Source organism: Sceloporus occidentalis, unplaced genomic scaffold (genome assembly GCF_023333645.1).
Source record: "Sceloporus occidentalis isolate IW3139 unplaced genomic scaffold, rSceOcc1.0.p SCAF_102, whole genome shotgun sequence".
Classification (NCBI taxonomy): Eukaryota; Metazoa; Chordata; class Lepidosauria; order Squamata; family Phrynosomatidae; genus Sceloporus; species Sceloporus occidentalis.
Window position 1 is genome coordinate 3,314,802 of NW_028317082.1, and position 27,901 is coordinate 3,342,702.

Sequence of the window (27,901 nt, forward strand, 5' to 3'; positions counted from 1 at the left end):
TTTTTGATTTTGGATCCTCTCTTTTTGACGCCATCGTGTCCTCTTTATTATTGTAAATATCGAAATAAACAAATAAAAAGATTATGACTATATTTTTTTTCTTTTTTTTTTTCTTTTTATTTTTTACTTTTTTTTTCCTCTCCTTTTCCTTATTTTTTTTTTTCTTTCTTTTTTTTTCTTCTTATAACCACAGTTCAAGTATTGAGTGATAATCAAAATTTTATAAATTCATTAGTGAAGTATGTGTCAAAATTCATTAGTGAAGTATGTGTCAAAATATGAATCAAAATATATGATCCCAAAATCAATAATTTATATATAGACCATGATCCACTAGTTGATTAGAATCACAGAGACAAATCAAATTTCACCTCCTTCCAAGCTTGATTACATTAAGGTGTCCTATTCCAGCATAATTATAATAATTAATAATTTAAATTAGATTTCAACATGATTAGAAGACGCAAGCCGTATCACGTAGTGGAGATAAACTGGATCAGTTAATTCCATCCAAATCTGAATTCATGTGTATAGATAATGGGTTGATAACATAATTGATAGCATGATTGATAGCATGATTGGTAAAGTTGAATTCATATAAAGGGATCAATTTTCTTACTCCTGTGTAGCTTGATTAAATTATAAAGTCTGTTTTCCAACATGATTAAGTTATAAAGTCTGTTTCCAACATGATTATAGTACTTTCAATATATTAGTATAAACATACATTTTTTCCCTTTTCCTTTTCTTTTTTCAATGGAAATATCCCTAGATCTGTTACCAAATTAGAATGTCCTCCACCATCATGATTGTAATATAGACAGGTTCCAAAAAATAATTCCAATCTTGATCCAAAAATAAATAAATAAATAAATAAATAGAAAGTACTTTTGACGATTTCCAGGAACTCTGAAGATCCCACTCGGACACCTGCCACAGCTCCTCAGGATCAAAAATCTGTAGCGCGTTTCCCCGCCAAATATTAGATTTCTCTCGGTCTCATTCCAGCTTCCAGCATAACGGCAACATAGCCGAGTCCTTCAATATGGAGCATCAATCGGTAGCTGCCACACCTCAGGATGTTCTCCCGGGGTTGCTGCAACCGAAGAACTTCCAAGGAAGCCGGGGGAAGAAACCGTACGCTAGCCACACGCTGAGAGTTCGCAGCAAGATCGTCAGGCATACCGGGGAGGCAGATCGCAGGACGCCATCACCTGAAGTTCAATGCACAAAAAAAACAAAGCTCAATGCACAAAAAAAGACGACTGTCAGAAGTGGGATTTGAACCCACACCTCCACATGGAGACCAGAAGACCCTCACAGAGAGAATATAGCATTCTTGAGTCTGGCACCTTAGACCACTCGGCCATCCTGACAAGCTACAGCTGCTACAAAAGAAGATTTTTTTTTTTACATGGTTTCAAGGCAACCTTTTGCCATTGCATTGGTTTAAAGTGGCTTCATTAGAGTCACAGGGTAAGCAGACTTGAGATCCTGCATGTGAAGGCTAAGATTTCACATGTGTTTTTTGATGTGCCATATGACCACCAAACTTATCGCCCTCTGGGCATGCAGGGTTCTTCTACGTATTGTACGTTGCCAACACCTTTAATGAAATCAAAGTTGATTGCGATGTACTGTTTCAAACACTTAAAAGCAAACTTTAATTTTTTCTCCAACTATTGTTATGAAGACTTTGGCTCCAAGTGGCTCCATAAGAGTCACAGGGCACCCTTGATTTTCTGTTGTACATTTCCTTATCTTTTTGCCGAAAGAAATCTATGTGATCATCCTTTGTATAATGTGCCACAGGGCCCACTACTGAAACACATTTCACACTAGAGTAAAATCTGTCAATTGTATTACAGACATTTTTCAGAGACAATTTGTGGATATTGTAACCTAAAAACTAAACAAGCACATCAAATGCAGTCAACCACTGGAAAAAAACACGACTCTAGTGGGACTTGAACCCACAACCTTTGAATATTGGCATTATTTTCGCATCAAAACTTTAATCTTACAAACGGAGCGCTAAACTGCTTTCCACACTTGTGTTAGATCGTTCTATTGTTTCAGATTACCATAATTTCTCACAGACAAATTGTGGATATTTGGAAATACAATTTAATCTTTCAATTAAAATCTGTCAGATTAAGATCTGTCAATAGTATTACAGAAATTTTTCTGAGACAATTTGTGGATATTGCAACTTATAACTAAACAAGAACATCAAATGCAGTCAACCACTGGAAAAACCACAACTGTGGTGGGATTCGAACCCACAACCTTTGAATGCCTTGTTTAGTGCTAGAAGTCTAATGCACTCTCCATTGCGCCACAGAGCCTAGATATGGAAGCAGAAAACGTCATGAAACCACCTATCTGACTCACGCATAGTCCTTCGTACATAGATGTTTCAAATGCATTAGTCGTTTCTGTGTCCTATGTTTGTCTGCGTGTTCTTATTTAACATCAGTCAGGATAAGAGTGATGACGTAGTCACGTAACTACGTACGTTTGAGGCGTGCTGATGGGCCGGCGGATGGTGAAGGGGCAGCATGGCTAGCGCGGAAGTACCGTAATCCCAAACGCCGACCGCTGACCGCTGACCGCCGACCGCCGACCTCCGAATGTTAAACGCCGAGCACCGAGCACCGAGCATTAAGCACCGACCGCACGCAGTGACCAGTGCTGAGCCCTGAGCTCGGGACGGCTTCAGACGACGGTGCCTTTTCTTCTCCTCCTTGATGGGGGGTGGAATGGAGACAGAGTGCTGAGTTTTGGATGTGGAGCGGTGGGGATTGCCTGGACTCCGGATGACGAACCTTTGTTTTTTGGGTTCCTGACGGTTTCCTGACGGCGGTGCTTCATCTGTTGTTTTTGGTTTTTTTTGTTTCCTACGTTTTGGCAACCAATTGCGGCGTGAGTGTTAGAAGCTGGACGCGGATGCTAAGCGTGGCAGAGTGCCAATAAAGCTCCAATAAAGTTGGAAGCGGTAACCGTGAGTTTCCTGGCTACTGGCTATTACACTCTTGATATCTCTAAATGAAATTACTAAAACCTGAATTAGCTGGACGCGGATACTAAGCGTGGCAGAGTGCCAATAAAGCTCCAATAAAGTCGGAAGCGGTAACCGTGAGTTTCCTGGCTACTGGCTATTACACTCTTGATATCTCTAAATGAAATTACTAAAACTTGAATTAAACCAACAAGAAATACATGAAACATACGAACTGTGTATATATGTATAAATATATATATATATAAATACTCCCTTTTTTTTTTTTTTGGAAATAACATCCTATATTGCTATTGAAGATTATACCTTTCATTTTTTGAAATCTGATGTGTATGGATTTGCATATAATTTGCACTAATTCGCCTTAAATAGATTCTGGTTTAAAGGCGTAAAGATTTTTAAAGGTCTCTTCTCTATAGATAAAAGCGGGCAACGATAATGCCTCCAAAAGGTGACAAAACTGGCAAGGGTGATAAAGAGGAAAAATCTAAAATGTCTGTGAAAACAAAGAAACCTCCTCCAATTAGTGCCTACTACTCTCCTAAAAGTCAAACGGATACTTCTGTCTTATCATCTAAATCGTCTCCAGATCGACTAAGTGAGATTAGTATAACCAACCTGCCAGATTATATTACAAAGACCAATTTGATGATGGCACTAGATTCTTTATATATTAAAATTAAAGCTGATTTGGACCATAATCTTAAAGAATATAAGGAAGAAATGACCCATATGAAGGTCACTTTAGCTGCTCAATCAAAAGAAATTACTATGCTACATTTGAAAATCAAACAGCTTCAATCTCAAAATGAAGTATTAAAAGCAGATTTAACAAGACAAGATCTTAAACTTGCAGACCTAGAAGACAGGTCACGCAGACAAAATCTTAAAATTCGTGGGATATCTGAAGATGTGATCGAACTGGAACCGTACTTGATGGAACTACTTTCAACATATATAGACTGTCCAAAATACGGTCCGATATTAATTGAAAGAGCCCATAGACTTCCGCTGCCTCCTAATTGGACACAAACAAATACACCTAGAGATGTTATTATCTGTTTTGCCAACTCCAGAATCAAAGAAGATCTAGTTAAAGAAATGAGAAGGAACCCTACTAAAATTGCAAAATTTGCATCCCTAACTACATATCTCGATCTTTCACGTGCAACCAGAATACACAGAAAAAAATATTTTGATATTACTACTGTCGCTCGTGTATCACTAGAGGAACTCACCGCAGGAGTTATTCTGCCCAGAAAACTGCTGAATAGGGAGAAGCCCCAACAGTGGTAATCCAGGACTTAGATGATCCCAACAGTGAGACACTCTCCGTGAACACAGGTAGCAGGTAAGTACTGAGTATGGCAAACAGGTACAGGTGAGGGTGTCAGACAAGCCGGGTCGGTACACAGGAGCAGGTTAGCAGACAAGCCGGGTCGGTACACAGGAGCAGGTTAGCAGACAAGCCGGGTCGGTACACAGGAGCAGGTTAGCAGACAAGCCGGGTCAGTACACGGGAGCAGGTTAGCAGACAAGCTGGGTCGGTACACAGGAGCAGGTTAGCAGACAAGCCGGGTCGGTACACAGGAGCAGGTAAGCAGAGGTACAAAATCACAAAGGCAAAAGGGTGGTCAAGCAGGCAAGGGTCCAAAAACAAAGATCAGCAGCAAACTCAGAGTCACAGGCAAAGACCACAACAGGGTGCCTGAGAAAGGACAGCAAGGTTTTTAAATCTGGCGCCAAACAGAAGATCCCGCCCTGAGCAGAGTCAAGGCCACGCCTCCAGACGTCCATCACGTCCACGGCACCAGCCAGAAGGAGTAGCTGCGTCCCTAGTGGACGGACCGGCGGCCGGGCAGCAGGTAAGGGAACCCCTCTGGGAACTCCTGCATAGACGGGCAGCCTTAGATCTGCTCGTCGAGGAGTTCCCGGATCCGACCCTCCTTCTCCCATGTCGGTGGTCGGTCTGTTCGCCGCCGGCACGGAGAGAACGTGTACGTCCCTCGGATGCCCGTGCGCCGCGAGCGGTAGTCCGCTCGACGACCACGGGTCCGGAGGGAGAAGTATCGGGTCCCCGTGATCTGCGAGCAGACCCCCGCCCGCGGCTAACAGGACCCGAGGACGTGACTGTGACAACTACCTGTTTACGGCAAAATAATATTATTTATTCCTGGGGTTTCCCCACAAAATTGCGAATTAATTATCAAGGGAAAATCTATATTTGCAATGATCCTACACAAGCAAAGGACAATTTACTGAAATGGAATCTTTACATTTGTTTTTGTTTTTTTGTTGTTTTTTTTTTATGATATAAAGTATAAGATATTACCATATTATTACCTAAAATACTATTCTAATTGGGAAATATTATGATTGGTTTATTCATTGAGTTGGCAATGTACTGGTTGGAAATGATGTGTTATGTGTTATAATTTTAGTCCAGTCACTAAGCTGGCAACGTATTGGTTGGATACGATATAAATGATATAAATGGTTGATAACAATATAAAATATATAATAGATTACTTAGAATATAGATTATCACAAATTCTTTTTTTGTTTTTTGTTTTTCTCTTAAAAATATTAGATAAAATTATGGGACTCACAGAGACTCACAGAGATATATAAGTATTGTTAATCTTTAGATAAGATATCTTTACAAAGTTAGAATTGAGATATTAGGATAGGAAAATTTAAAAGACACTAATATATACTCATGACACATTATATATATGGGTGAATAGTAATAGATTTATTAGAATAAATCACTTGAGAAGAAGGAGACTTCTATTATAGCTATTAATATAAATTTCCTTTCTGATACATATATTGACAAAAACCTATGATCATATACTAATATGGGTATATTTATATATATATATGTATATTATTTCCCCTCCTTTTTTTTTTTTTTTTTTTCAGGATTAATGATATAAGATATAAGATATTATCACAAGCTATCACCTAAAATACCATCTCAAATGGGAAATATCATGATTGGCTATACTATCATGGTACTGGTTGGAAATGATATATTTTGTGTTATAATCTTGGTCTGGTTATTGAGTTGGTATGTACTGGTTGGAAATGATATATTACTGAGATGGCAATGTATTGACTTGAAATAATATAAATGGTTAATAACAATATAAAAGATGTAGATTATCACATTATTATAAATTATTATTTTTTTTTTGCTTTGCGTAATTTCATTAAATATGATATTTGGATAGATAGATATAGTTTATACTATTTTTATGGAAATAAGAGATGATTGTGCTCCTTACCTTCGTTGGCCTTAAAACACGTCCTCATTCCTTGCTGGTTCAAGGAATTTCTTCACACTAATGGCGGAAATAATGTTTTTCCTGCATAGTGTGTTGGGTTTGATTGTTTTTTTTGTTTATGAATGTTGTTGTCAGGTGTTTTCTAGTTGGAGATTGAGGGATAGGGAGCAGTGCTGGTGGAGGAGGGGAAAACAAATATTCCATGTCCCTTAAATTGATGACAATTAATGCACAGGGTTTAAATTCTCCATATAAGAGATCTTATTTGTATGACACATTAATCAAAGAGGGGATAGATATTGCATTTATTCAAGAGACACACTGGAATCAAATAATAGAAAAATCTGCTTGGAAATATCATAGATACCGACATATTTATGTATCTTCTGAAGCGGGGAGTAGCCATATTGATATCAATTAAAAATAAATTTGAGTATATACATCATGAAGCTGATAAGGAAGGAAGAAGGATTATACTTGTCTGTAATATAAATGATGTTACCTATACCATGGTTAGCCTATATGCCCCATCAGAAGGATCGACAAGATTTCTCAATTCAGCTATGGAAACAATAGAAAAAATCTCTAAAGGCTCATTGATTATAGCAGGCGACCTGAATTGCATAATCGATATTGAAAAAGATACTAAGACTTTGAAGAACCGTAAATCAGATGCGTGTTTAAAAACTAGGGCCAAAGCATTTTCCGATTCTCTATTTAAACATGGCCTTTATGATGTGTGGAGGGTGCAACATCCTGAGGAAAGAGACTACTCTTTCTTCTCGAATGTACACCAATCATATTCACGCATTGATTATTTCTTAATGCCTGGTCACTCTTTGGAAATCTCTACTACCTCTCTAATTGGAAATATCTCATGGTCTGACCATGCCCCAGTATTTATTTCTATCAAGGATAACCCTCAATATAGAACAAGAACTCGTTGGAGACTCAACGAATCTCTTTTAAAAACAGAATCCGATAAGATAGATCTGATAAAACAAACAACATCTTTTTTGGAGCATAATGATAATAATGAGACCTCAGATCTAAATTTGTGGTGCACCCTAAAATGTGTTCTTAGGGGACACTTAATAAAAAAGGGTGCTTGGATTAAAAAACAGAGAGGTAAAGAACTTGCCGATCTGTATATTGAGTTGGCAAAACTTGAGAGACTAAATAAACAATATCCATCCAGAGATTTCTCGAAGCAGTTAGAGACTATTAAAGAATCGATAATCATTAAACTTAAAATTAAAACTGAAACAATAATGCAAAGATTGAAATCTAGTTGGCATTATGGAAATAATAGAGTAGGGAAAAATCTTACTAAAAGATTGAAGGCACAAATTGAATCATCTAGAATAAAAAAAATTATACACAATGGAACAACTTGTATATCACCAACACAGATAGGCAATGCCTTTAAACAATATTATGAAACCTTATATAATTTACCCGAACCTAAGATTGCTACTACTGATATAGCTCAATTTTTAGAGACCTTGCATCTTCCAAAACTTTCTGCAGAAAAATTAATACAATTAAATCAACCACTAACAACTCAAGAGACTACTATTGCAATTCTTAATTTGAAAAAAGGGAAAGCTCCAGGCCCTGATGGCTTTTCAGCTATATTTTTTCCAATCTTGAACTCAGTAATTTCTCCCATCCTAACAAAATCTTTTAATTCTATTTCTACTGGAAGAAGTTTTCCAAAAGAGATGTTGGAGGCGAGTATATCGCCAATTCCGAAACCAGGGAAGGATCCTTCACTGGTTGCTAACTACAGGCCAATATCTCTCATCAATTTAGATGTGAAGATATATTCTAAGATCCTGGCCTCTAGATTGGCTCGAATAATACGAGATTTGATACATCCAGATCAGGCAGGATTCATTCCTGGTAGGGCGGGAGAAGAAAATACGCGCAAAATCTTCAATATCATTGAATATATACATAGATATAAAATCTCTTCAGTTATAGTAGCTTTAGATGCCCAAAAGGCATTTGATAGGGTCAATTGGAAGTTCTTAGCTGAAACACTTCAAGCATTTGGTTTAACAGGTCTTTTTCATGACCTAACTATGGCCTTATATACATCTCCGGTCGCAAAGATTAGAGGCCCTTTTTTAGACTCAGATATGTTTCACATTTATAATGGTACAAGGCAGGGCTGCCCGTTAGCTCCCCTGTTATATGCTCTAACAATTGAGCCTTTAGCTGCCTATATTAGAAACTCTTCTAATATTCATGGTATAAATATTGATAAACATGAATATAGTATTACCTTATATGCAGACAATGTTTTATTAACATTATCTGCACCCTTATTATCTATCCCTGCTTTTTTAAAAGGAATAGAAAAATTTGGATACTATTCTAATTACAAACTTAATTTATCAAAGACTCAGATGATTCCATTTTATCTCTCTGAGTCTCAGATATCTATAGCTCATGGGCATATTCAAAATAATGATCAGACACATCAAATTGATTATTTGGGGATTATAATCGGACCTATACTAGAAGATATCGCCAATATAAATCATAAGAAACTTTTTCTAGAAATAAAATCTTCTCTAGCAAATTGGATGAAACTTGAATTCTCTTGGATGGGTCGTATTAATATTCTTAAAGCTTACATAATTCCCAAAATTTTATATCTTTTTCGATTAATACCTTTTTATGTTTCGAAAGATGTTATCTTAAAATGGGAAAACTTACTATCTCAATTTGTTTGGGCAGCTAAAATAATAAGATTACCCTCGGAGCTTCTTAAAAGACCTATTGAATCTGGGGGTTTAGGTTATCCTGATATAAAGGAACTATATGAAGCCTCTCAAGTAGCTTTTATGATGGCCTGGGGCTCTATAAAAGAGAAAAGCTCTTTGGGTTGGTATAATATAGAGAAATATAATCTTAAAAATCTCGACCCTTTCTTGTTGTTCTGGCTACCTCAATCCCAATTTCAGAAGAAAAAATTTCCGAGCTTAATAATTGCAGACATATTATCCTCTTTCTATAGAATCAAAAAAAGGTTTGCAAAAGGGATTCCATTTACAAAAAATTGTCCCCTGGATGTTCTATCATTTTACATACCTGATCTTGTACTGGACAATTGGAAAATCTCAGGAATAGAGCAGATAGGGGACCTTTATTTAGAGGGAAATCTGGCCTCTTTCTCTCTTATGACTGATAGATATATATTACCGTCAAGAGAAATCTTTAAATATATCAGATTAAAACATTTCTTAATATCAAACCCACCACCTGAATATAACCCTTGGTTGAAATTTATTACTTCGTGTATTTCTAAGGGAACACTGTCTAAGATTTTGAAATTTTTTAAAGATAATAAGACTCTTGATAAGTCTAAGGCACACAAACAATGGGAGAAAGAATTGGAAATTTCTATTCCCTTAGATTCTTGGTATAAAACATGGCAATTTACTAAAAAAGCAACTCACTGTATAAATCTTCAAGAACTCTTTTTTAAGATTATATATAGATGGTATATGGTCCCTACACGTATAGTTAAATTTCAACCAAAGAATGGAGACAGGTGCTGGCGATGCCATCTCGAATTAGGATCGCATAAACATATTTGGTGGGATTGTCAAAAACTAACTCAGCTTAAGATAAAAATATCTGAGCTTTATTTGGAATTGTTTGGGTCATATTTGGAACTCTCCCCTCAAAGATTTTTGTTTCATTTAGAGTTTATAGATATTAATAGTAATGAGCAGACCTTATGGGTTAATATACTTTTGGCGTTTAAAATCTGTATTGCTAGATATTGGAGAAAACAGGATTTGCCACATTGGCAAGAGATTAAATTGCAAATAAATTTACAAAGTAATGTAGAAAAATATTTTTTTCTGAAAGAAGCTAACTCAAGAGAGAGGTATGAGTGCATTTGGCAGAAAAGGTTTCAAATAATAGATTAAAAATTCCCTGTGCAGTAATACAACCACAGCACTGCTCCAACGGCCTTTGTTTTAGAACGATTTTGGCCTTGATAATTTATAATCTCCCTCTCCTCCCAAAGAAACACTGAGCGTTTGAATACTTAAAATTATTATTTTTTAATGCTATGAGCTTTAAGGGAATACAACAAATATTCATATATGAATGTCTATGTATATGTTTCTATGTTGTTATGTACCATATGTATTTTAATGTTTTGTCTAACATCAGTCAGAGGAAGGACAGTGGTCATAAAAAGCATATTGTGGCATGTGAAGTAAAGGAAATATAGTTATGTTTCTCTATGAGAAACGTATCCACACATTTTTTCGCAAACTTTACATGCAGACCGCGTGGCCTAATGGATAAGGCGTCTGACTTCGGATCAGAAGATTGAGGGTTCGAGTCCCTTCGTGGTCGGAGTTGCTGGAGCTTTGGTTCTGTTGTTCTTTAAAGTTCTTCCATATCAATGGAGGTCAGGCAAGTGGAAACCAAGATTTCAATAGTTTCTTTCCATGTTACGTGTCACCCAAGATCTTTAGTCCCTCTTGGTATGAAAGGCAGACATGTCAAAACTAAGATTTCAAATGTTTTTTTTCAATGTGCCATATGATCACCGAATGTAACCCCATCTTGGCCTACACGGTACCTCTACGGATAGTGCGTTGTTGCGAGATTTGATTCAATCAAAGTTGTCTGCAATTTACTCTTTCAAAAACTTTCAGCAAACATGAATTCTTTTTCCAACTATTGTTATGAAGACTTTGGCTCAAAGCGGCTCCATAAGAGTCACAGGCACCCTTGATTTTCTGTTGTACACTTCCTAATCTCTTTCCCCCAAGAAATCTATGTGACAGCTATTGGAAAGTATCTACACCTGGTTCGTTATTTTCACCTCTTTCGGTATGTCTTGTCTCCAAAGTGCGGAATAAGACTCTCGCGTTCCGTCCAGACCTCGTTGCTTAATGGGTAAGGTGTCTGACTTTGGATTGGAAGATTGCGGATTTGAGTTGTCTTGAGGTTGCTGGTGATTTAGATCCCCAGGTTACTGTTCTTTTGAGTCTAGAGATTGTACATTGCTGTCTTATGTTATGAAATCAATGTCTTCTGCAATGTACTCTTTAAACGCTTAAATTCAATCTTGGATTCTTTCTCAAAAAATTGTTGAATTAAACGAAGCTCAAAGCACAAAAAGAGATGACTGTCAGAAGTGGGATTTGAACCCACGCCTCCACATGGAGACCAGAAGACCCTCACAGAGAGAAGATAGCATTACTTGAGTCTGGCGCCTTAGACCACTCGGCCATCCTGACAAGCTACTGCTGCTACGAAAGAAGATATTTTTTTTACATAGTTTCAAGGCAAGGGACTAGCTCTTAGGGGACCTTTTGCCACTGCATTGGTTTAAAGTGGCTTCATTAGAGTCACAGGGTAAGCAGACTTGAGATCCTGCATGTGAAGGCTAAGATTTCACATGTGTTTTTTGATGTGCCATATGTCCACCAAACTTATCGCCCCCTGGGCATGCAGGGTTCTTCTACGTATTGTGCGTTGCCACCACCTTTAATGAAATCAAAGTTGATTGCGATGTACTGTTTCAAACACTTAAAAGCAAACTTTAATTCTTTCTCCAACTATTGTTATGAAGACTTTGGCTCCAAGTGGCTCCATAAGAGTCACAGGGCACCCTTGATTTTCTGTTGTACATTTCCTAATCTTTTTGCCCAAAGAAATCTATGTGATCATCCTTTGTATAATGTGCCACAGGGCCCACTACTGAAACACATTTCACACTAGAGTAAAATCTGTCAATTGTATTACAGACATTTTTCAGAGACAATTTGTGGATATTGCAACCTAAAACTAAACAAGCACATCAAATGCAGTCAACCACTGGAAAAAAAACACCACTCTAGTGGGACTCGAACACACAACCTTTGAATATTGGCATTATTTTCGCATCAAAACTTTAATCTTACAAACGGAGCGCTAAACTGCTTTCCACACTTGTGTTAGATAGTTCTATTGTTTCAGATTACCATAATTTCTCACAGACAAATTGTGGATATTTGGAAATACAATTTAATGCTTCAATTAAAATCTGTCAGATTAAGATCTGTCAATAGTATTACAGAAATTTTTCAGAGACAATTTGTGGATATTGCAACTTACAACTAAACAAGAACATCAAATGCAGTCAACCACTGGAAAAATAACAACACTGGCGGGACTCGAACCCACAACCTTTGAATGCCTTGTCAAGTGCTAGAAGTCCAATACGCTATCCACTGCGCCAAAGAGCCTCGATACGTAGACAGAAAACGTCATGAAACCACCTATCTGACTCACGCATAATCCTTCGTACATAGATGTTTCAAATGCATTAGTCGTTTCTGTGTCCTATGTTTGTCTGCGTGTTCTTAATTAACATCAGTCAGAGGAAGGACAGTGGTCATAAAAAGCATATTGTGGCATGTGAAGTAATTTGTCATTTGTGCTCAAGTAAACCCCAGGCCTAAAGGACAAAAGTCTCCACTTCTAAGAATTGCACCTGCAGATGGTTCGTGGTCTATACTGCAGATTGACTACATAGGTCTCCTACTTCAGGTAACCAAGGTCTCAGGTATGCATTGGTTGTGGTAAATGTATTTTATAAGTGGGTAGAATTGTAGCCTGTCAGGAATGATGATGCTTTGTCTACGGCAAAAGCATTAAGGAATCATGTTGTACTTGGGGAATCCCAAGGATGATTGCTTCTGACAGAAGGAGCCATTTTACTGGCAAAGTCATGCAGGCTGTTTGCGCAATCCTGGGGGTACGTCAACAATTCCATGTCCCATACCATCCTCAGTCCGCAGGTATTGTAGAAAGAATGAACAGAACGATTAAGTCTAGAATTGCAAAAATGTTACTTGATAAAGGAAATAGTTGGGTTGATGCAGTACCTCTAGTATTGACGAGTATTAGGGGAACGAGCTCCTCAACTACCCAGTATACACCTTTTGAATTAATGACAGGAAGGAAAATGCCATTGATCTTTCCTTATGAACCATTTTTGTCTACTCCACAGAAAGATGCCATTGCAAGAACTAAGTGGTTACAGGTACTTCAGGAGAATTTAAAAACAATTCTTCCCCATGCAGCATCTAGAATGCAGCGTATGGTACCGCCTCACTCTTCTAAATTTGTGAGAGGAGCATTAGTAATGATTAAGACTTTTAGGAAGGCGGGACCTTGGGAAAGCAATTGAGAAGGACCGTTTGAAATAATCGACACAATGGGTCAAGATCCTTGTTCAAAAACAGAAAAGACTGTGAAAAATACCCGTAGGCAGCAGAAGCTGTGGGTACATGTTGACCAGTGTAAATTATATGTTTCTAACTAAATTCTGTTCTTGCAGGAACACAGTTCTGCAAGAAAATGGAGAAACAAAGCAGTTAACTATTGAAAGGAGAACCTCCAGAGAAACAGCAATACAAGAATCGTGACATCAAGATAGCATAGTTTTTTGATAGCTGTGTTGTTTGAACAGTACCAAAAGCCAATTGAAATTGATGATCAGACAAAGGATTTACCACAGAAGATATTGTTATTGCATAAGATAAGAGAAGTTCGAGTGGATCGACTCCTGACATCAGACATTGATACATCAAGAGACATTGTTGGACAAATTAGATTCGGTTATGGCTCCAGAGATCAACCTTGTTTGACTATATTTTTTGAGCATACCTCAGAGATCACGGTTCATGCAACAGTAGGACCAAAAGCCAAATTCACACAGTCACAGGGGAATTATACCCATAATAATCAGACAGGTGTTTGGGAATGTCATCCTACTGAGTCCATGTGGTGGTTTATAACAATTAAGGGAGAAGAACATGCACAATGGACAGGTGATGTTACCAATGAAATGTTAACATCAGGGAAAATGGGGAGATCAAAGACAGAGATTTGGCATAAAACTCAGTCTTATGGTAAAATCTTGGATCCTTCACTGCTTTCTATATCAGCAGGGGATGATGATTGGACTAGGGTTTGGAACTTTCAGGTGGAAAGAGAAATAGCTATGGTCAAAGTATCTTTTGTGTTTACGGTAACTAATTCTATAGCACCTGAAGTTAGAGTTAATCCCCATAGTGTGAAAAGCCAAGAGGAATTGAAACCTATAGAACTACAATGTGGGACAAGGTTACTATTACCCCAGGAAGCATCACTCGTTTGGTCAAAAGGGAAAACATCTTTAGGAAGTTTTACAAATAATCCAACTCGTATACTTCATAAGGGTCAAATGGGGGATGTACATTGGAATGGTATACATTTTATGCTTAGATTAGATAGTCCAACTCGTAAAGACTCTGGGATATATGAATGTTGTGTATTACTGAAAGGAGATTACAAACACTGTGACAGAGCAAATGTCAGTGTTTGGTCCCCTGAAGACAATTTGTGTACTGGTACTAGACTCAAACCATCCAATCCTTTTCAGGTTAATTACTTTCAATCTAAGCCATTGTTGAGGAATGGATCGTTTGTAACCCTAGTTTGGACTTTTAACATGACTGATTGGAAAATATCCACTTGGTTTCCTCAATGTTTGTCACACCTTACTAACATGGAAAAAGGTCTTGCTCAATGGTTTGGACAAAATCCATTGAGAATGGCAAGAAGTAGACGAGGTATTATTGAGGGAATCTTGGGGGGTGTTGGTTCGGTAGGAAGCTTACTTAATACTATGGATATAAATACTCTTAAATCCGATTTGGGATCCGTGAGTTATGTTGGAAGTCAGGGAGCAAAAGTACAAAAAGGGTTAAATCAGTTATTGGAAAAAATGGTTCTAAGTTCTGCTACTGTGATTGGGTCGTCTGTATCTCACTTACAGGATGCCACTTTAGACTTAATAGAGAGTCAAGAGGAGAATCAAGTGTCAAGGGCATGCCTGGAAATACAGATAGAATATTCCACTAATCTAAAGATGATTGCACAGGCTTTACAGAGTGGTATTATACCTTTGGGTTTGTTGAAAAGCTTACCTGACAAATATAGTTTTGGTCTGGGTCATATTGATTTGTGGATTAATAAATGGATGGGTTGTGATCAGGATTTTTGTATAGGGACATCTTTAATCCCAGTGGCAGGAGTTGAACAAGTAGTGGTACCAGTAACAGTTTTAGGAATTCCAGTCAGTGACACACAATTGATTCATTATAATTTAAGGTATACAGATTTTGTATTTGATGGGGAAAATCTGGAACAATTAGATGTTTCAGCTTGTCTTCATTTTGTTTCTAAAGTAATATGTCTTCCAGGGCAAGAAAAGGTTGTCTATCATTCTTGTTTTCACAATCATTCATCATGTGAGGCCAGGATTGAAAGTGTTACATCTATGCATGAATTAATGACTCAAGTAAAGATAGGGAAAGTTTGTTTTCAAGTAATGAAGGAGGAGTCATTGGTCAGAGCATTCTTTTCAAATTGTATGCATAATGAAACTCTTCACAGAGGATTAAATTGCATAGAAGGTGATTTGAAAAAGTTGGAGATAGATGGGAAAAAGTTTAATGTCTCCACTATAGGCACAGAGCGTTTAAAAACACTACCTCAGCAATTTAATCTGACACAGATAGACCATTTTCCTTGGAAAACATGGACAGAGGAAATAAAGAAAGATAAGGGATTATTGGCCATGTTAAAGCAACAATTGAAAGATGCAGAAATTGTTTTCCAACATAAACAAGGTGAATTAGAACAAATTCAACATCAATGGAATGATAAGTCTGGAGTTAATTGGTGGTCAAATTTTAAAAAATCAGTAAATATGTGGTCACAATCTTCGGTAAAATCCGCAGCTGGTAATATATTGTTAAATCCAATTGTTATTATAGCTATACTTGTTTTATTATGTATTGTTTATCAAAGTTTTCTTATGTGTAGAATAGGTAAGATATATAAACAAGTTAAGTATGAAGTAGATAAGGGAGATGGAATATTAAGGGAAATGATAAAAAGAGCACAATCCTCTCATTCCATAACAAATGTAGAGAAAAGGGTGTCTCATGCTAATGATTATCATATGGTCCCAGTTAAAGTATGATGTGATTGTAGTATAAATGTGATACGAATGTGATACGAATGGTGAGTAAATGTGTATATTTGAAAAGATATGATAAGGATATTATCCTATCATCAGGGGGAATTGTAAAAGATTCTAACACATTTAACATCTCTTTTAACCCTAGTAATATGAAATGGACCATATATAATTATTGGTATAGGCAATAGTCAAAGATATGTAATCATTGTTCATAAATAAATGATTATTAAGATATATTAATATGTTTCAATGATAGGCTTCAAGGTTTCCTTGACCTTAAGATATGGAATGAAGGATTTGCTGAACAGGCGTTCTATAGATAGGATAGTAACTTGCTAATGCATGGTATAGTTGTAACTCTAAAAGGGCATTACAATATACGTACAGTGACTACCTAAAATAGGATTTCGACGTGTAAAGATCTTAGTGAGCATGTTTACCCAATTAGGTGAAGACCAATAGACTGACATCACTATCCAAGGCACATATAAGCTAGGCTTTTGTAAGACATGGAGAGGCATGGGAAGAGAGGTCGAGAGAAGATGTACTTGCCATCCACGGACTCTTCACGTCCCAACACTCCCTCCCTCCATCCTCAGGAATGCATAGGACAGATGTCATGAACTAAATTCCTCTCCAAGTTTTTGTAAGACTTGTTTCGTATTTTTGTTAGCTACTTTTTATATTCTTCGTCTATTTTTGTTCGTATTAAATGTTTTACCTTTGTTTGCATCTAAGTGACTCTGCCTATTTTTGACGCACATACATTTATATGTGTTCCAATTATTTGAAGTTTGTATTTGGCCCCGAATATATTTTATTACAGGAAGGAAGAAGGATTATACTTGTCTGTAATATAAATGATGTTACCTATACCATGGTTAGCCTATATGCCCCATCAGAAGGATTGACAAGATTTCTCAATTCAGCTATGGAAACAATAGAAAAAATCTCTAAAGGCTCATTGATTATAGCAGGCGACCTGAATTGCATAATCGATATTGAAAAAGATACTAAGACTTTGAAGAACCGTAAATCAGATGCGTGTTTAAAAACTAGGGCCAAAGCATTTTCCGATTCTCTATTTAAACATGGCCTTTATGATGTGTGGAGGGTGCAACATCCTGAGGAAAGAGACTACTCTTTCTTCTCGAATGTACACCAATCATATTCACGCATTGATTATTTCTTAATGCCTGGTCACTCTTTGGAAATCTCTACTACCTCTCCTATCCAAGGCACATATAAGCTAGGCTTTTGTAAGACATGGAGAGGCATGGGAAGAGAGGTCGAGAGAAGATGTACTTGCCATCCACGGACTCTTCACGTCCCAACACTCCCTCCCTCCATCCTCAGGAATGCATAGGACAGATGTCATGAACTAAATTCCTCTCCAAGTTTTTGTAAGACTTGTTTCGTATTTTTGTTATCTACTTTTTATATTCTTCGTCTATTTTTGTTCGTATTAAATGTTTTACCTTTGTTTGCATCTAAGTGACTCTGCCTATTTTTGACGCACATACATTTATATGTGTTCCAATTATTTGAAGTTTGTATTTGGCCCCGAATATATTTTATTACAGGAAGGAAGAAGGATTATACTTGTCTGTAATATAAATGATGTTACCTATACCATGGTTAGCCTATATGCCCCATCAGAAGGATCGACAAGATTTCTCAATTCAGCTATGGAAACAATAGAAAAAATCTCTAAAGGCTCATTGATTATAGCAGGCGACCTGAATTGCATAATCGATATTGAAAAAGATACTAAGACTTTGAAGAACCGTAAATCAGATGCGTGTTTAAAAACTAGGGCCAAAGCATTTTCCGATTCTCTATTTAAACATGGCCTTTATGATGTGTGGAGGGTGCAACATCCTGAGGAAAGAGACTACTCTTTCTTCTCGAATGTACACCAATCATATTCACGCATTGATTATTTCTTAATGCCTGGTCACTCTTTGGAAATCTCTACTACCTCTCTAATTGGAAATATCTCATGGTCTGACCATGCCCCAGTATTTATTTCTATCAAGGATAACCCTCAATATAGAACAAGAACTCGTTGGAGACTCAACGAATCTCTTTTAAAAACAGAATCCGATAAGATAGATCTGATAAAACAAACAACATCTTTTTTGGAGCATAATGATAATAATGAGACCTCAGATCTAAATTTGTGGTGCACCCTAAAATGTGTTCTTAGGGGACACTTAATAAAAAAGGGTGCTTGGATTAAAAAACAGAGAGGTAAAGAACTTGCCGATCTGTATATTGAGTTGGCAAAACTTGAGAGACTAAATAAACAATATCCATCCAGAGATTTCTCGAAGCAGTTAGAGACTATTAAAGAATCGATAATCATTAAACTTAAAATTAAAACTGAAACAATAATGCAAAGATTGAAATCTAGTTGGCATTATGGAAATAATAGAGTAGGGAAAAATCTTACTAAAAGATTGAAGGCACAAATTGAATCATCTAGAATAAAAAAAATTATACACAATGGAACAACTTGTATATCACCAACACAGATAGGCAATGCCTTTAAACAATATTATGAAATCTTATATAATTTACCCGAACCTAAGATTGCTACTACTGATATAGCTCAATTTTTAGAGACCTTGCATCTTCCAAAACTTTCTGCAGAAAAATTAATACAATTAAATCAACCACTAACAACTCAAGAGACTACTATTGCAATTCTTAATTTGAAAAAAGGGAAAGCTCCAGGCCCTGATGGCTTTTCAGCTATATTTTTTCCAATCTTGAACTCAGTAATTTCTCCCATCCTAACAAAATCTTTTAATTCTATTTCTACTGGAAGAAGTTTTCCAAAAGAGATGTTGGAGGCGAGTATATCGCCAATTCCGAAACCAGGGAAGGATCCTTCACTGGTTGCTAACTACAGGCCAATATCTCTCATCAATTTAGATGTGAAGATATATTCTAAGATCCTGGCCTCTAGATTGGCTCGAATAATACGAGATTTGATACATCCAGATCAGGCAGGATTCATTCCTGGTAGGGCGGGAGAAGAAAATACGCGCAAAATCTTCAATATCATTGAATATATACATAGATATAAAATCTCTTCAGTTATAGTAGCTTTAGATGCCCAAAAGGCATTTGATAGGGTCAATTGGAAGTTCTTAGCTGAAACACTTCAAGCATTTGGTTTAACAGGTCTTTTTCATGACCTAACTATGGCCTTATATACATCTCCGGTCGCAAAGATTAGAGGCCCTTTTTTAGACTCAGATATGTTTCACATTTATAATGGTACAAGGCAGGGCTGCCCGTTAGCTCCCCTGTTATATGCTCTAACAATTGAGCCTTTAGCTGCCTATATTAGAAACTCTTCTAATATTCATGGTATAAATATTGATAAACATGAATATAGTATTACCTTATATGCAGACAATGTTTTATTAACATTATCTGCACCCTTATTATCTATCCCTGCTTTTTTAAAAGGAATAGAAAAATTTGGATACTATTCTAATTACAAACTTAATTTATCAAAGACTCAGATGATTCCATTTTATCTCTCTGAGTCTCAGATATCTATAGCTCATGGGCATATTCAAAATAATGATCAGACACATCAAATTGATTATTTGGGGATTATAATCGGACCTATACTAGAAGATATCGCCAATATAAATCATAAGAAACTTTTTCTAGAAATAAAATCTTCTCTAGCAAATTGGATGAAACTTGAATTCTCTTGGATGGGTCGTATTAATATTCTTAAAGCTTACATAATTCCCAAAATTTTATATCTTTTTCGATTAATACCTTTTTATGTTTCGAAAGATGTTATCTTAAAATGGGAAAACTTACTATCTCAATTTGTTTGGGCAGCTAAAATAATAAGATTACCCTCGGAGCTTCTTAAAAGACCTATTGAATCTGGGGGTTTAGGTTATCCTGATATAAAGGAACTATATGAAGCCTCTCAAGTAGCTTTTATGATGGCCTGGGGCTCTATAAAAGAGAAAAGCTCTTTGGGTTGGTATAATATAGAGAAATATAATCTTAAAAATCTCGACCCTTTCTTGTTGTTCTGGCTACCTCAATCCCAATTTCAGAAGAAAAAATTTCCGAGCTTAATAATTGCAGACATATTATCCTCTTTCTATAGAATCAAAAAAAGGTTTGCAAAAGGGATTCCATTTACAAAAAATTGTCCCCTGGATGTTCTATCATTTTACATACCTGATCTTGTACTGGACAATTGGAAAATCTCAGGAATAGAGCAGATAGGGGACCTTTATTTAGAGGGAAATCTGGCCTCTTTCTCTCTTATGACTGATAGATATATATTACCGTCAAGAGAAATCTTTAAATATATCAGATTAAAACATTTCTTAATATCAAACCCACCACCTGAATATAACCCTTGGTTGAAATTTATTACTTCGTGTATTTCTAAGGGAACACTGTCTAAGATTTTGAAATTTTTTAAAGATAATAAGACTCTTGATAAGTCTAAGGCACACAAACAATGGGAGAAAGAATTGGAAATTTCTATTCCCTTAGATTCTTGGTATAAAACATGGCAATTTACTAAAAAAGCAACTCACTGTATAAATCTTCAAGAACTCTTTTTTAAGATTATATATAGATGGTATATGGTCCCTACACGTATAGTTAAATTTCAACCAAAGAATGGAGACAGGTGCTGGCGATGCCATCTCGAATTAGGATCGCATAAACATATTTGGTGGGATTGTCAAAAACTAACTCAGCTTAAGATAAAAATATCTGAGCTTTATTTGGAATTGTTTGGGTCATATTTGGAACTCTCCCCTCAAAGATTTTTGTTTCATTTAAAGTTTATAGATATTAATAGTAATGAGCAGACCTTATGGGTTAATATACTTTTGGCGTTTAAAATCTGTATTGCTAGATATTGGAGAAAACAGGATTTGCCACATTGGCAAGAGATTAAATTGCAAATAAATTTACAAAGTAATGTAGAAAAATATTTTTTTCTGAAAGAAGCTAACTCAAGAGAGAGGTATGAGTGCATTTGGCAGAAAAGGTTTCAAATAATAGATTAAAAATTCCCTGTGCAGTAATACAACCACAGCACTGCTCCAACGGCCTTTGTTTTAGAACGATTTTGGCCTTGATAATTTATAATCTCCCTCTCCTCCCAAAGAAACACTGAGCGTTTGAATACTTAAAATTATTATTTTTTAATGCTATGAGCTTTAAGGGAATACAACAAATATTCATATATGAATGTCTATGTATATGTTTCTATGTTGTTATGTACCATATGTATTTTAATGTTTTGTCTAACATCAGTCAGAGGAAGGACAGTGGTCATAAAAAGCATATTGTGGCATGTGAAGTAAAGGAAATATAGTTATGTTTCTCTATGAGAAACGTATCCACACATTTTTTCGCAAACGTTACATGCAGACCGCGTGGCCTAATGGATAAGGCGTCTGACTTCGGATCAGAAGATTGAGGGTTCGAGTCCCTTCGTGGTCGGAGTTGCTGGAGCTTTGGTTCTGTTGTTCTTTAAAGTTCTTCCATATCAATGGAGGTCAGGCAAGTGGAAACCAAGATTTCAATAGTTTCTTTCCATGTTACGTGTCACCCAAGATCTTTAGTCCCTCTTGGTATGAAAGGCAGACATGTCAAAACTAAGATTTCAATGTGCCATATGATCACCGAATGTAACCCCATCTTGGCCTACACGGTACCTCTACGGATAGTGCGTTGTTGCGAGATTTGATTCAATCAAAGTTGTCTGCAATTTACTCTTTCAAAAACTTTCAGCAAACATGAATTCTTTTTCCAACTATTGTTATGAAGACTTTGGCTCAAAGCGGCTCCATAAGAGTCACAGGCACCCTTGATTTTCTGTTGTACACTTCCTAATCTCTTTCCCCCAAGAAATCTATGTGACAGCTATTGGAAAGTATCTACACCTGGTTCGTTATTTTCACCTCTTTCGGTATGTCTTGTCTCCAAAGTGCGGAATAAGACTCTCGCGTTCCGTCCAGACCTCGTTGCTTAATGGGTAAGGTGTCTGACTTTGGATTGGAAGATTGCGGATTTGAGTTGTCTTGAGGTTGCTGGTGATTTAGATCCCCAGGTTACTGTTCTTTTGAGTCTAGAGATTGTACATTGCTGTCTTATGTTATGAAATCAATGTCTTCTGCAATGTACTCTTTAAACGCTTAAATTCAATCTTGGATTCTTTCTCAAAAAATTGTTGAATTAAACGAAGCTCAAAGCACAAAAAGAGATGACTGTCAGAAGTGGGATTTGAACCCACGCCTCCACATGGAGACCAGAAGACCCTCACAGAGAGAAGATAGCATTACTTGAGTCTGGCGCCTTAGACCACTCGGCCATCCTGACAAGCTACTGCTGCTACGAAAGAAGATATTTTTTTTACATAGTTTCAAGGCAAGGGACTAGCTCTTAGGGGACCTTTTGCCACTGCATTGGTTTAAAGTGGCTTCATTAGAGTCACAGGGTAAGCAGACTTGAGATCCTGCATGTGAAGGCTAAGATTTCACATGTGTTTTTTGATGTGCCATATGTCCACCAAACTTATCGCCCCCTGGGCATGCAGGGTTCTTCTACGTATTGTGCGTTGCCACCACCTTTAATGAAATCAAAGTTGATTGCGATGTACTGTTTCAAACACTTAAAAGCAAACTTTAATTCTTTCTCCAACTATTGTTATGAAGACTTTGGCTCCAAGTGGCTCCATAAGAGTCACAGGGCACCCTTGATTTTCTGTTGTACATTTCCTAATCTTTTTGCCCAAAGAAATCTATGTGATCATCCTTTGTATAATGTGCCACAGGGCCCACTACTGAAACACATTTCACACTAGAGTAAAATCTGTCAATTGTATTACAGACATTTTTCAGAGACAATTTGTGGATATTGCAACCTAAAACTAAACAAGCACATCAAATGCAGTCAACCACTGGAAAAAAAACACCACTCTAGTGGGACTCGAACACACAACCTTTGAATATTGGCATTATTTTCGCATCAAAACTTTAATCTTACAAACGGAGCGCTAAACTGCTTTCCACACTTGTGTTAGATAGTTCTATTGTTTCAGATTACCATAATTTCTCACAGACAAATTGTGGATATTTGGAAATACAATTTAATGCTTCAATTAAAATCTGTCAGATTAAGATCTGTCAATAGTATTACAGAAATTTTTCAGAGACAATTTGTGGATATTGCAACTTACAACTAAACAAGAACATCAAATGCAGTTAACCACTGGAAAAATAACAACACTGGTGGGACTCGAACCCACAACCTTTGAATGCCTTGTCAAGTGCTAGAAGTCCAATACGCTATCCACTGCGCCAAAGAGCCTCGATACGTAGACAGAAAACGTCATGAAACCACCTATCTGACTCACGCATAATCCTTCGTACATAGATGTTTCAAATGCATTAGTCGTTTCTGTGTCCTATGTTTGTCTGCGTGTTCTTAATTAACATCAGTCAGAGGAAGGACAGTGGTCATAAAAAGCATATTGTGGCATGTGAAGTAAAGGAAATATAGTTATGTTTCTCTATGAGAAACGTATCCACACATTTTTTCGCAAACTTTACATGCAGACCGCGTGGCCTAATGGATAAGGCATCTGACTTCGGATCAGAAGATTGAGGGTTCGAGTCCCTTTGTGGTCGGAGTTGATGGAGGTTTGGTTTTGTTGTTCTTTAGAGTTCTTCCATATCAATGAATGTCAGGCAAGTGGAAACTAAGATTTCAACAGTTTCTTTCCATGTTACGTGTCACCCAAGATTTTTAGTCCCTCTTGGTATGAAAGGCAGACATGTCAAAACTAAGATTTCAAGTGTTTTTTTTCAATGTGCCATATGATCACCGAATGTAACCCCATCTTGGCCTACACGGTACCTCTACGGATAGTGCGTTGTTGCGAGATTTGATTCAATCAAAGTTGTCTGCAATTTACTCTTTCAAAAACTTTTTTTTTTTTTTTTTTTATTAGACCACATCACATACAATATAAAGAAAAACATATATATAAGCAGAAAGTGCCGATAATAAATATAGCAGCATATGTATACATATATTCATCATTCCACTTATAAATATAGCAGCATATATGTGCAGATATTCATCATTCCACTTACAGAGAATGGAACAAGTTTTTCTACTTTGTATATATAAGTTATTGATGCGTCTAAAATTGCAATATAAAACATATACAACACAATTAGACCGGGATTACAGCAAAACTTCCCAGTCTATACCCCACAACGAGAAAAAGAAGAAAAACAAAAAAAAACCCAAAAAAACCCAAAAAAAACCACAAGAAAAAAAGAATCACCAACAAACCATCCATACAATACATTCAAACTGTCAAGCCAAGTTGATATAATCAGTATGTTTATACGTTATGTTATAAATTTGGGAGAATGTCAGGGTGCCGAGTCAGCCACGGTCTCCAGATGTTATGGAATTTCTGTAAACACTGGTGAGATAGAAAAAAGCCACGTTCCATCAAACATTGATGGCTGATTTGATTCACCACATGATCCAAAGAAATAGATAATGATTGTAGCCATTGTCTAGCTAAAATTATCTTCATGGCTAGCAAGCATTGTACTACAAAAGCCCTTTGGTTAAATCGAAATCCGTTTAAATCAAAATGTAGTAGGGCTCTTCGCATAGTAGGTGCTATGTTTTGATTTAAAGTATCAGAAATGAGCTTAAATATATCTTGCCAAATACTTTGGATCTGTGGGCATTCCCACCAGATATGGGAGAATGATCCTAAAGAAGAACGGCATCTCCAACAGAGAGGGGACGCATTATAATTAAATTTACACTGTTTCACCGGGGTTATATACCATCTCCACATTATCTTGTAATGCAGTTCAATCATGTTGAGGCAATGCGAAATTTTATTAATTTCAAATAAACTACCAATCCATATATTTAAATCTATCAGACACTTTAAGTCTGATTGCCATGATTTTAATGCAATATGAACAAGGGGAGTTTCTATTTCTTCAAGCAGTATATACCACTTTTTTAGGCTTTTTAGAATAATTTCTGTAGAAAACATATCGCAGATCTTTTGACTCAAAATAGATGAGGACTGCACATACAAATGAGATCTAACATAGAAAGTTATCCTAAAGACATTGAAGGACTCCAGATTGCCGAATTCAAATTCCTCTGAGAGCTGAGAGAACGTTTTTGTTGTATCCTGTATCAAAATATCTATAATCCTTTTATTCCTATAGTTGGTCCAGTTTCTCAAATTTAATTGGGAGATATTATACTGGAGAGTTTCAAGCGGAGCTGTTGAAACTATTTTATTACGGAGGCCTAATCAAGGCTTAATATACTCCCAAAACTCCATAGAACTATGGAGAGTAATTGGTAGGTTATTTCTAATTGATTTAAGCTTAAAATGATGTAGCCAAAGTATGCATTCCAGATTTGAGAAGCCTGTCAACTCTTGCTCAATCACAAACCAATCTAACAACGGGAGCCTGACCGGAATCATTTGAAGAAGATATAACCATTTGGGGACTATATAGGATCTAATGACATTCATTCTACCAAGCCAAGAAATAAAAAGGCCTTTCCACTCTTTAATTTGCTTAATCAATTCATCTCGTAATTTACTAAAGTTAACTTCTATAATTTCCGAAATCTTGATTGGGATTACAACCCCCAGGTAGTCGATTTTATCGGTCGCCCAAGAGAATTCGAAGGATTCCTCAATGCTAGTTTTTGATGAAGCCGAGATATTCATCATTACAGCTTGTGTTTTTGTGATATTCAATTTATAATTCGAGAAGCTGCTAAATAAATTAATTTCGGCCATCAAATGATCAACTGAATTTAACGGATCATACAGAGATAGTAATATGTCATCCGCGTATAGACAAAGTTTATTTTCCAAATCACCAATTCTTATTCCTTTAATGCTTTTATTGAGTCTAATTCTCGAAGCTAATGGTTCTAATGTGAGAATATATAGCAAAGGTGCCAATGGGCAACCTTGTCGAGTCCCGTTATTTAATCTAAAACGTTCCGATTTAAAGCCTTGACCAACTACCATTGCGGTTGGTGTTGTATACAACGCCATAACAGCTCGAATAAAGCCTTCACCAAAGCCATAAGACCTCAATGTCTGTTCTAAGAAGGTCCAGTTAACCCGGTCAAAGGCCTTTTCCGCGTCCAAAGCCAAGAGGATTGATGGAATTTCATGAGTGGTTACATATTCTACTATGTCAATAATCTTACGGACATTATCACTAGATTGTCTTCCTTTTATAAAGCCAGACTGATCTCTACAAATTAACTGTGGGCACAATGGTTTTAAACGGGCAGCTAGTATTGAAGAGTATATTTTAGTATCCAAATTAATCAAAGAGATTGGCCTATAATCGGCACTCTTTCCCAGCTTTAGGTATAGGAAGAATAATAGCCTCCAACATGCCATTAGGAAAGGACTTATTTGCGCTGATTTCGTTGAACATACTTGTTAGGTGCGGAACTATCAATTTGGACAGTTTTTTATAAAACAGTGCTGTATATCCGTCGGGACCAGGAGCTTTACGTACTTTTAGTTTTTTTATCGCTACATTTACTTCACTCTCCAAAAAGGGAGCGTCCAATTGTTCTATCAATGTATCAGTCAACTTCGGCAATCTGGAGTCCTGCAGATATTGTCTCATCTGTACATCATCTTGGGATTGACCTACAATATTATACAGGGATGTATCAAACTTACCAAAAGATGTCCCAATATTATCAGGACTAGAAATATATTTATCCCCATCTATAAGTTTAAGAATTCGATTTTTTAAATTTCTATTTTTTAATTGGTTGGTAAGCTGTTTCTCTGCCCGGTTCCCAGCGTAGTAGAATTTTTGCTTTAACTTAATCAAATTATAATTTGCTTTACTTATTAAACGGTCCTCAATTTCTTTTTTGATTTTAATCATATTCATAATGTCTTGTTCTCCATGAGATTGACCGCACTTCCTTTTTAAATTACTCAATGAAATATATAGATCAGACAATTTTTCTTTTCCTTTTTTCCTATTATATGCATCTTTTTTAATTAAATATCCTCTCAAGACACATTTATAAGCGCACCAGATATTACCCAGACTCATATTATGCGTCAAATTCTCAAGAAAAAACTGAGTGGTCGTCTGGGAAATGTAATCAAGAGAATCCTTACAGCCTAATGATGATTCATTTATCCAAGGGCGTAAAGTCAAATGAAATTTCTTTTCTATTTCCAGACAAACTGGATCATGATCTGTCCAGGCTGCATTTCCTATACTAATGCGCTTACAATCTGAAATCACGTTCGCTGTAGTTAATATAAGATCTATACGTGAAAAAGTCTTATGTCGACCCGAAAAAAAGGTATAATCTTTGTCTGCCGGTCTCAACGTCCTCCAAATGTCATAGAGTTTATATTTACCAAGAGTAATACTGAAAGCATTAGATAAA

The 27,901-nt window shown here is 36.5% G+C and overlaps 6 non-coding genes across 6 annotated transcripts; 3 read left to right on the forward strand and 3 right to left on the reverse strand.

Annotated features, from left to right (window-relative positions):
• Positions 1-1,266: 1,266 nt before the first annotated feature.
• TRNAL-CAA (transfer RNA leucine (anticodon CAA)) lies at positions 1,267-1,376 on the reverse strand. Its single transcript has 2 exons — positions 1,339-1,376; positions 1,267-1,312 (listed from the first exon to the last, which is right to left on the reverse strand). It is a non-coding gene; the product is annotated as a tRNA-Leu (tRNA).
• A 9,252-nt stretch (positions 1,377-10,628) lies between these two features.
• Positions 10,629-10,701, forward strand: TRNAR-UCG (transfer RNA arginine (anticodon UCG)). Its single transcript has one exon. It is a non-coding gene; the product is annotated as a tRNA-Arg (tRNA).
• Positions 10,702-11,483: 782 nt separating this feature from the next.
• On the reverse strand, positions 11,484-11,594 carry TRNAL-CAA (transfer RNA leucine (anticodon CAA)). The gene is made up of 2 exons: positions 11,557-11,594; positions 11,484-11,529 (listed from the first exon to the last, which is right to left on the reverse strand). It is a non-coding gene; the product is annotated as a tRNA-Leu (tRNA).
• Positions 11,595-21,816: 10,222 nt separating this feature from the next.
• TRNAR-UCG (transfer RNA arginine (anticodon UCG)) lies at positions 21,817-21,889 on the forward strand. The gene has a single exon. It is a non-coding gene; the product is annotated as a tRNA-Arg (tRNA).
• Positions 21,890-22,657: 768 nt separating this feature from the next.
• Positions 22,658-22,768, reverse strand: TRNAL-CAA (transfer RNA leucine (anticodon CAA)). Its single transcript has 2 exons — positions 22,731-22,768; positions 22,658-22,703 (listed from the first exon to the last, which is right to left on the reverse strand). It is a non-coding gene; the product is annotated as a tRNA-Leu (tRNA).
• A 1,237-nt stretch (positions 22,769-24,005) lies between these two features.
• Positions 24,006-24,078, forward strand: TRNAR-UCG (transfer RNA arginine (anticodon UCG)). The gene has a single exon. It is a non-coding gene; the product is annotated as a tRNA-Arg (tRNA).
• The last annotated feature ends 3,823 nt before the right edge of the window (positions 24,079-27,901 follow it).